This window comes from Podarcis melisellensis (genome assembly GCF_964234715.1).
Source record: "Podarcis melisellensis genome assembly, chromosome: 7".
Taxonomy (NCBI): Eukaryota; Metazoa; Chordata; class Lepidosauria; order Squamata; family Lacertidae; genus Podarcis; species Podarcis melisellensis.
The window spans coordinates 26,379,204-26,389,525 of record NC_138539.1 but is presented as its reverse complement, the minus strand read 5'-3'; positions in this window follow the sequence as shown (position 1 = coordinate 26,389,525).

Below are 10,322 nucleotides of genomic sequence, written 5' to 3'. Positions count from 1 at the left end.
CAGCCATAAAATCTGGACTGGCACCGTAGTGTGGGGAAATGGTGTTTTTTTCTTAAAGCTTTCCTCCACATTCTGTTTTCAACCAATCAATCATTTTATTTGCATGCCGCCTTTCCAAAGTTAAAACCACACTCAAGGCAGCTTACAACATATAAAGAATTGCTTAACTACAAACATAAATTAGGATGCAAACTGCCCCCCCCAGCACAGCTATTTGCTCCTGGAGGCACTATTTACTTGTCCAGGTACTAATGTCATATATAGCTGGTAATCCTGTGTGAAGCCACTGTGTCTTTGAATTTCAGCCCCCCCCCCCCAATCTGCATAAAATAATAATGGTGATCTACCAAGCAGCGTTTTTATAAGCATTACTCAGTTACTGTATTTGAAGCACTTTGAGCACTATGGAAACACTAATTTTTCTTACTTATATAGGTATCTGTTTTCTAGATTATTATTGGAGAAATTAACACAGGAAAAATGATGGGGGAAATGGGATAAAACGCCATGCAAATGCAGTCCCTGACAAATGCACTTGAAAATTAATCGAAACGGTATTAACGTACTTGAAAAAATGTCATCATGACATGGAAAGTGATTGGATCATTTTTAGATGCTCTATGTCTATGGTAAGTGGTTATATGGGGTTGCTCGTGCGTACGTTGCCGCCACTCCTGGCTAGGTAGCCTGGTTAAACCTTTTCTGGCTGGACAGCCCTTCACTTCGTGGCTGTTCAGTCGCTAGCAGAATCCTTCAGTGGGCATTTCTTGAACTTCTTCCAGCAAAGAAGTTCTTTGACGCCAAGTCTACGCCTACTTTCCCTGTGCGGAAGTCTTCTCTGCAGGGTGGGTGTGGGTAGCGGAGGACCCGTGCTCTCCCCGCTGGTCTCCGGCGAGGAGTCCTGGAGCCCCCTCGCCGATTCCCCCATCTGCCCCCCTTTATCCCTGGTGTTTCGCTGATTTCCTTCCCCAGCCGATGAGCTCCCTCTCTCCCTGCTGGGCCCTTCTCCAGCATCGCTTGGGAGCCTTGCCTCCACCTCTGGCTCCGATGTCAGTTCCCTGACAGTAAGGGAGCTGGCATTTGTCCACAGACAGTTTTTCCAGGTCATGTGGCCAGCATGACTAAGCCACTTCTGGCAAAACCAGAGCAGCACACGGAAACGCCGTTTACCTTCCCACCAGAGCGGTACCTATTTATCTACTTGAACTTTTTGGTGTGCTTTCAAACTGCTAGGTTGGCAGGAGCTGGCACTGAGCAACGGGAGCTCACCCTGTCGTGGAGATTCGAATCACCGACCTTCTGATCAGCAAGCCCAAGAGGCTCAGTGGTTTAGACCACAGCGCCACCCAGCCCACAAAAAACCCAGGACCAGCTCAAATAATTTCCATATACAGTACCTAAACCTTTGTATGTTACCAAACTGAAACCTTCCAGCAGATAAGAGCTTTCACGTGCTGAAGCATGGATTAAATATGGTATTGATTAAAACCACAACACAACATATCATGGGGTTGGAGGAATACCACATGCACATTTAATTATGATTCCACTTTCCAGGCATGTAGCTAGGGAATGGATAACAGAGAGCTTCCCGAAAGGAGTTCATGGCATTCAAGACACTGGGAGGGAGAGATGATCGGTGCTTTGAATCCAAGAGGCCTCTAGTTTTTTAATCATTATGAATGGATCTATAATTTATCCCTAGGAAACAGAGTGAAGATGTTAAGATTCAGTAGACACCGTTACCTGATATGGGGATGGGGGGCGGGGAAGAGTCCCAGGAAGAAGACTCATATCTAGTACTGTATTCTGAAAGTGGATTTGATTGTTTGTTCATTTCCCCCTCTTAAATAAATCAATCATTTGTCCCAGTCCAGTGATTCTGTAAGTGTGGGAGCTCTGCTGATTTTTAGGAAAGGACAGGAAGAAGGTTCAAGAAAATTAAAGGGAGCAGTTTTAACTGTTGCCACAACTGAACAATGCCACCAAAGATTAAGAGAACAATTGTGCCATGTTTTGGATTATCAGCTAACAAAGATGGCAAGAAGTCTCCCACCACAAAAAAATATTAATGAATATGCTCCTCAAAGGAAAAGCATCACTTTCCTTCCTCAAAAATCTATATTTAAAAATCTTTATTTTTTGTTTGCTTTTTTGCACTAGTTTAGCAAATTGCTGAATGCATGTAAACGGCACTTTATATGCAGCACGTGATTTATAACATACTCTGTCTCTCCTTAATGCTTACAAGGAGAACAACAGCAACACATAAAGCCTTCTGCTATTGAGCATTTTCCCCAAATAAATCCAGCTCCGATGCTTGGTGCAGATAGGGAATCCAGTCTGAAAACTGACAATTTATAAATCACCCACTTTATTTAACAATAAGAGAGCACATCTGCAATCCATATTTATTTCACATTAATAATCATAAGGGTGCTGCTGTATTAATTGCTGGTAGCACATGCATTTAATCTTGCCATAATTGTCCAAAAGCAGTGTTTATCCCAGGCCCAGGAAATAATCCAAGAGGGCAGTTTTTTGAATGGCATAAAATATGTCATAAGTCCGGTACTTCTGATACTGCTTACAAATGTATCCTACCATTGCAGGGAGGGGAATGTGTTTTTTTTAATGCTCTGATCTGGTATAGTTAGCAAAATCCTACTGATTTAATGAAATGTTTATTCAGTGAAATTCACTTAAGGAATTTCTGGTGTGCATGGGGAACTCCCCTCCTTATCAGGGCCATTGGCCCATGGGGGGGGGGCAGGGATTTAAACACAGGCCACACACAAATAAAAAAACACTTCTCTCTACTCAGAAGAGCTCTGAAGGCACCCCTCTTGACACAGAAGACTGCACTTCTGTCCACCTTGAGAGACCTTTAAAGCTGCTGATTGGCCAGCAATCTGCCACACAGTCTACAATTTCAAGACTGTCCCTCCTCTAGTGGGAAATGGTCTCCTACCAGACAAGGGAGAATTTGAAGGTGCTCGTTCGACAGCTGGTCCCCAATCCCTGCATCCAAAGGTGAAAGTGGATACAGATGACTGATAGCTTACTTGACCCACCGAAGTAATTCTCCTTGATGTAATGCAACTTTGTATGTTATATATTCATTTTCATGCACACTAATGTAAGCATTTTTTATAAACACCACTTGGCTGGAGAACAGCACTGAGAGTGTACGGATTTCCAAGGAGAGCTGTGGTTCTGTTTGCATATTGTTTTGGAAAGTACAAATTTGGTAAGAGTTGGCTTTAAAAATGAACCGAATCAGATTTCTCTTACCCGCTGTTCCGAGTCCCCTAAGTCGCCCTGCAACTGCACACCCAGCCCCACACCCTATGTAAATCCTGAGGAGCCTCTGACCCTCTAGAGAGGATTTTATTTGGGGGTAGGGGAGGCACAGAGAGCTGTAGTGGGGTGGGGAGGCAGGGAATTCCCATTGTATGTGTTTTGGATACAACCCCAGATTACAAGGTATGCTACCTTTCAGAAAGATGAAGGAGCATTCTCTGCAAATAACTACATGCTTTTTGTCCCTAGATCCTGTGTGTGTGTGTGTGTGTGTAGTCGTCTTTATTTTCTGTGGCGAAGGGAACTTTATCCAACCTCAGAACCTTAGCCTAAGATTCCTAAGCTTCTGAAAGCTTGAACCCTCCTTCTCCTTTGTCCACAGCTTCAAGCAGCTGTTTTTATTTCTCTTGCCTTTACCTAGCCAGATACGAGCCACTCACGAGGTATCACATGGACTATTCTGAAGAGCAATCTGAGCTTGACTCTTAAGCAAAAGATGTTCGGCGAACTGTCTTTGATCTCCGTACCAAATCAAGATCTGAAATGCGTCCAGGGTACGGTTGTCGTTGTGCAGAAACAAACCCCATAAAAATAAACATTCTATGTGTGCTCGTTATACGAAGGACCCAAATTGTGATTAAAGCAAGTCATGGCTTAATGTTGTTAAATCCACCACACGTTGTTTGTGCCTGGCTATTTCTTTGTACCCTTGACTTCTCCTTAATATTTGTCATAAATCAAAATGTGGAAGATGTATCCGTCAGCTCAGTGTTACACTTAGCATACCGAATAATTATCCCAAGATCCTCTGGGTAAGTGCGGGAGATGCTCTCAGTTCAGTTCCCAACAGAGTATAGGTCACAAGCTCAAAGTCACGCTGCATAATTGGACTCAAGTGGCCACCGTACCTTATGAAAAGCCAAGGACAACATAACTAGCATCACCTTATGCTTAAGGGAAACATTTCAACTGGGCCAGAGTTCAGGTAGTTGATGCCTGCCCTGTGAACAAAGGGAAAGCATTTGGCTTCCAGAAACAGAAAACTGAATCATTTTCATTGCCTTTAATCACAATATAAAAGGAAATAAGTATTTTGTGTTGGGAGTAGATTCTGCATACTGTACTTGACTTTTCTAATTGCTGTATTTCCCCCCTAAAACAATTACAGTATTGCTTTCAGATTATAAACCTTTTGACTGTAATTATGGGTGGTAAGATTTGGGTTTAAGAGGCAGGACCGGGTAAGGGGCCAAAGTTGAGCACAGAGATGCTGGCCCTTCCTGAGCACCATTTTATCCCTTTGCTAATAGTATCAGCATGTGGGGAAACAAAATGGCACCCACCAGGAAAAGGCAGCTGTGGTATAATGGCAGCAGCAGAGAACAATAACAGAGCTGGGGAAAATAGCAAAAAGGACCGGTCTGGCAAGGCAGGGTTGCTTTCAGTGTTTGTGGTGGCAGCAAATTTGGCAGCAGAAGTAGCAATTTCTGTGATGACTGCATAGTAATTTTGGCATTGGGGGCAACCAGTAGACCATGCAGGGCAAAGGTCACATGCAGCCTCTGGCCATGAGTCGCCCACCTGTGACATACAGGGATGCACATATTAACATGCAGTGGCATCTAGGTTTGGCATCTAGGTTTGAAGTATCATTGGTGTGAATGGCTAACTGCTCATCCCCCAATAAATTGGCCCCTCCCAATGGATCATTTTCCTCTTCCTCGGAGTGACACCCTCCATCAAACATTATCTGAACAAAGGCCACCCAACTCCACCACTTTCTAAAAGACAGCGCATACAAGAGTTCTGCATTTTAAGACTTCACAACCTTTCTCCCAAGCATTATGACTGGAGAGTGATGTGTGGGGTGACAGCATTCTAGACTAGCCCCACAACTCTCATACACAAAGTTCAGCTCCCCTCTGGTGTTTTTCTTATATGGTATTGCAATTCACAACTGTAACAGTTTGGGGACAGTCTATCTGGCTTTCTGGGAGATTGCTTTGAGCTATAAACTGGCACAAATCAATTTGGGGCAACTCAATCCATTCTGTAGCAATTTGTAGCTGCTTCAGTCCAACCCAGACAGGACACAAGAATGGTCTGATTCTGTCTAGGATTCAGCTACATCTCGTGCAGATCCCTATTAAAATTGCCCTGCATTAAAAATTGAGGTCCAAATATATGCTTATCAATATGCATGAATTGTGTAATAATGTATGGTGTCAGAAAGTCACACTCGTCCTAAAAGCCAACACACACAAGTGAGCTAATCTGAAGACAGTGCACACTGCAGAAAATGGGTGTAATCTAATACAACAATTTTATTAGTGCAAGGGACCTGTGCCAGTTGAACTCTGCTGGCACTGCTTTGGATACAACCCAAATTCATAAGAATAAATTCTACATTTACACAGATCGGCTTATCTTGTGAACTGCCCTGAAATCTTTTGATGAAAGGTGGTCTATAAATCTAATAAATAAATACACAACAATAATGCTTTCCTTTGCTTGAGAAATATGGATATATTTGTCTCAGACCCTTATTAATTGTATTGGACAGTATCACCAATCTTACTTAGGAGTAATCTTCCCCTAAATTATAATTGAGAGTTCTCAGTTATGTAGTTTATTGTAAACTCTTTCAACACGCAAACACAACTCTCTCTCTCTCTCTCTCTCTCTCTCTCTCTCTCTCTCTCTCTCTGGTCTGAGCATAATGCCAGGAGCCATTAAGCCACCCCTACCCCCAAAATTGGTTAGAATTGATTAATGTTAGCACATGGTTACACTGATGACATGTGTTAATGGCGCAGTTATCACAAGTTTAATGTTAACCCCTATTCCCTGAGCCTATTGTCCTTATTCCTCCACAGTAGCAAAATAACACCAGAGGGAGAAATCTGTACCAAAGCTGACAGGAACTTCTACAATGCCTCATTTGGCGAAAGAGCTGATGAGGCAAAACAAGATGACTGAAAGAAATTTTCCTGATGTTGGAAGAAGAAAAATTGCAAATACAATTTCAGGAGATGCCATTGGAAGAAATAGTGGCTCACAGCAGGAGACAAATTCTTATTTTCTAGAATTTCCACAGAAGCTCTGAGATAGATGATAGATAGATAGATGATAGATAGATAGATGATAGATAGATAGATAGATAGATAGATATAGATGATAGATGGATGGATGATTGATAGATGATTGATAGATTATCTCTATCATCTATCAATCATCCATCTATCTATCTATAGATAGATGATAGATAGATGATAGATAGATAGATAGATAGATAGATAGATAGATGATAGAGATAAAAGCAATTCAGATTGGCCCTACTAATTCTTTCAAACCTGTTTTGGATTGCTTCTTTTACTTGCTAGGCTTAGATACAAAGTCTGTAGTCCAGGCCACACACCCTTCACTGAATTGCTTTGCAACCTCTTCAATTAGTTTCGCCCAGCTGGAATGTGGCCGTGAACTCTGATAACATTTCCTGATAACATGGAGGGCAGAGTGAAGTGTGGAAGTGTGGGTAGAAGCTAGCCTTCTGCACACAGGTAAAATTCTGCCCCCCTTTTTTTGGTCTCTGGCCCTGTACAACCCTGGCATGTGACCCCAGAAGGGGATGCGGCCAGTACTGTAGTAGAAAATTCTGAAGTGCGGAGTCCCTTCACAATTATCACAGCCATGCTTCCTCACAACCGCACCCCTTCTAATATCATAATTGTATACTAATAATAATTAGGGATGCATTGCAACTCTTAATGCAGGTCTGCATGGCACTTTGCCTGGCTGCTAAGTACTCCCATCCCCCCACCAAAAGCTGGCTTACTGATAACAGAATTAACCCTTGAGTTACATACTGAATGATCCATGCTGCTACACTCCCAACACTGAAAACTGACGTCTGTTGTTCTCTATTTATCAGCGTTAATATTTGCTTTTTTAAAATAAAAAATCAGATGGTGACATCACACAACTTGTGTGATGCAGGCCGCCCCCCCCCCCCAATCTCCGGGGCAACCTGGTTCCTCTGCTAAGATGCTTTTGTTTTTTGGAGGCCCAAGACTCAAAATGAAGCTATAAAGGCATGATCTTATGAGTATGAGAATTCTTCATATCTGTAAAACCACAACAATCCATGTTGATCTAATGCTTTGCTTATGTTTCTTGTGCATGTGTAAACAGTTTTCCTGGCTAAGGTGAGATGAAAGGGAAACTGCTGGAATGCACAGCTCCAAGCGCTGTCTTGAATTGCAAGTGAGGTGTTGTGCACAATGATATCTGGACTCTCTCCAGGCTGGCAGGGCTTTTGAGACATCATAAACATGGAGATTTATCCAAGGATTTTAGGACTTTGTTGTTCCTTTCCTTAAGTTCACCCCCTCCCTCTCTCCGTGTTTGCTTCAGTTACTAATTTGCAAAACAGCAATAAGCAACTCCGTCTCCCCTTGAGATTTTGCAGATAGAAAGGAATTTAAAGAAACCTAAAATCTGGAAAACCCCAACCCCTAATTATTGGGATTGTTTTAAGGTCTTCTTTATAGTTATTACTTAGGAGTCACTGGTAGCCCTGTCGGTATAAAGGATTATTTATAAATGATATTTTTGCCACCACAGGCAATGTATGATTTCTATGTGTTTGACTTGTCAAATGATCTGAGATAAAAAGTCTTTTGTACATTTAACAAAACTTTTCTCTCTGCAATGGCCCAAACATAATAATTACTGTTTTCCTATTCAGTGTCGATTTACCCTCCTGAGCCTTGTAAAAATCCTCTTTCTTCTAATCCAAACCCATTGAGATATCTTGGCAGTGAATGTGAGCAACTGTGAACAGTCTTGCTGTAATTGATACAATTACAGCAAATTTCTGCTTCCTAAGGTGTGGGCTTTAGCCGGGGCATCCAGAAAACGCTCCGCTAAAAAATAAAATAAAATCTTCACTTTAATGACCACAGAAAGCCATGTCATGCTGTTGGAATAAAACAGGCAAATCAGGCAATTGTTTTCTGTATTTATTGTGGTTCAATGGCATGTGTGTGTGTGTGTGTGTGTGTGCGCGCGCGCGTATGCAGAAAGTGCATTTATTTATTTGGGTTTTTATCACCACCTGACAATGGACTGTGGTAAAATTGTATGGAATTAATGCACAACTGTGGGTTGTGAAGCGGTCAGTACTCAGAAATTGGGAGTTGGGGTGCAGAAAGAAATGGTTTGGGAGATTTCAACTGGCTCCAGGTTAGGGATGGGGAAGCAGTTATGTTCAGCTCACATTTTAATGTGTTTGTACCTGATTCACACCTCTCAAAACAATATTTTTTTTAGCTACTCTTTGGAATTCATGACACTGTTCTCCAGCTAAAAGCAAGCATGTGTAAAGGTAAAAATTAAGGGAAAGTGTTGTATAAAAATGCATGAGTGAAAATAATGGATTCTATTTAGATAAAAGGTAAAAAAGACAAAGGACCCCTGGACGGTTAACTCCAGTCAAAGGCGACTAAGGGGTTGTGGCGCTCATCCCGCTTTCAGGCCGAGGGAGCCGGCGTTCGTCCGCAGACAGTTTCCAGGTCATGTGGCTAGCATGACTAAACTGCTTCCGGCGCAACGGAACACTGTGATGGAAACCAGAGTGTACGGAAAAGCTGTTTACCTTCCCACCACAGCAGTACCTATTTATCTACTTGCACTGGTATGCTTTCAAACTGCTAGGTTGGCAGGAGCTGGGACCAAGCAAAAGGAGCTCACCCCATTGTGGGGATTCGAACCGCCGACCTTCTGACCGGCAAGCCCAAGAGGCTCAGTGGTTTATACCACAGCGCCACCCACATCTCTTCTATTAGGATAAATTGCTGCTGGCTCAGGACTTGGTGCATGTATATTCTCTCCTTCCCTGTTGACCCTCTACTGATTCACAGCCTGATCAAAAGCAGCTCCGTATAAACAACCATCTTGGGCGCATCCATTTTAGGTGCACCCAACTGATGTTCAACTGCCGACATGCGGGTCATTTTGTACTCGCAAGAAGGCAGAATGGGAATGGAATGGGGGTGGAATGGGGACAGGGAGTCATGGGGTGGGTCACATTTATACACACTCCACAAACATGCATGGGGGGGGGGGGGAAGGAACCCTTGTGCAAATTGTTGCTGCCTGTATAGTAAGCAAAAGTAAGGAATGGGTCTCAAAATGCATGTTAGTGGTAAAGGTGGATGCAAAGGTTGGAGACTGCAGGCCTAAATAAAACTGGTTGTATAGCCAAGCTGATTACAAACTGACTTACATTGATTTTTTTACAAACTAGCATAGGACCTCTCTATAAAAGAAGAAGAACAGCAGCTGAGCGAAAAAATTCTCGGAAGACAAATTTTTTTTTTTTTTGGAGAAATTTTCCTGATATTCTTATTTTACTTGTCACACTAGAAAAAGACTAACTTGAAGAATTTTATCAAAATATTCTCCATTTGTGCATTGGGTGGGGGCGGGGAGGAAAGGCACAATTTCTCTTCCCACCCCCGCCCCCCAGTTCTCCAGAACAAAGCTAGGCCTAGGACTTTGTAGAGGATGTGAAATAGTGACTAGGCAATTGCTGTTGCCAACCCAGCGCAATTGCTGCCGCCGTATTGCAGTAACTCCCTTCCCATGAAACCTTTCAGAAAAAGAGTAGGATAGATTCTCCTCTTCATGGGGAAAAAAATATCAGTGAAATTGTCTGTCATCATCCCCTCCACTTCAGTTTCTCTGCCCACAAGTGAGGTGGAGAGTTTCAAGAGAGGCAATTTGCCCCCAGCTCTAAGCAGAATTCTCTTCGTCTGGTATAAAATAATAATTTGTAGGTGGGAACAGCTCAAAGTCTGGTCTGTTTCATGAAACAATTGCCTGCATGGCTCTCCTCAGTTTGCCTACCAAAAATCCAAGCTTGCCAATTTATTTGGAACATCTGTCTGCTATTATAAAGCGATCCTCCTTCAAACGGTGCCCTCTTTCACTGAAGTTTCTGTCTCTAATCAGGTTAT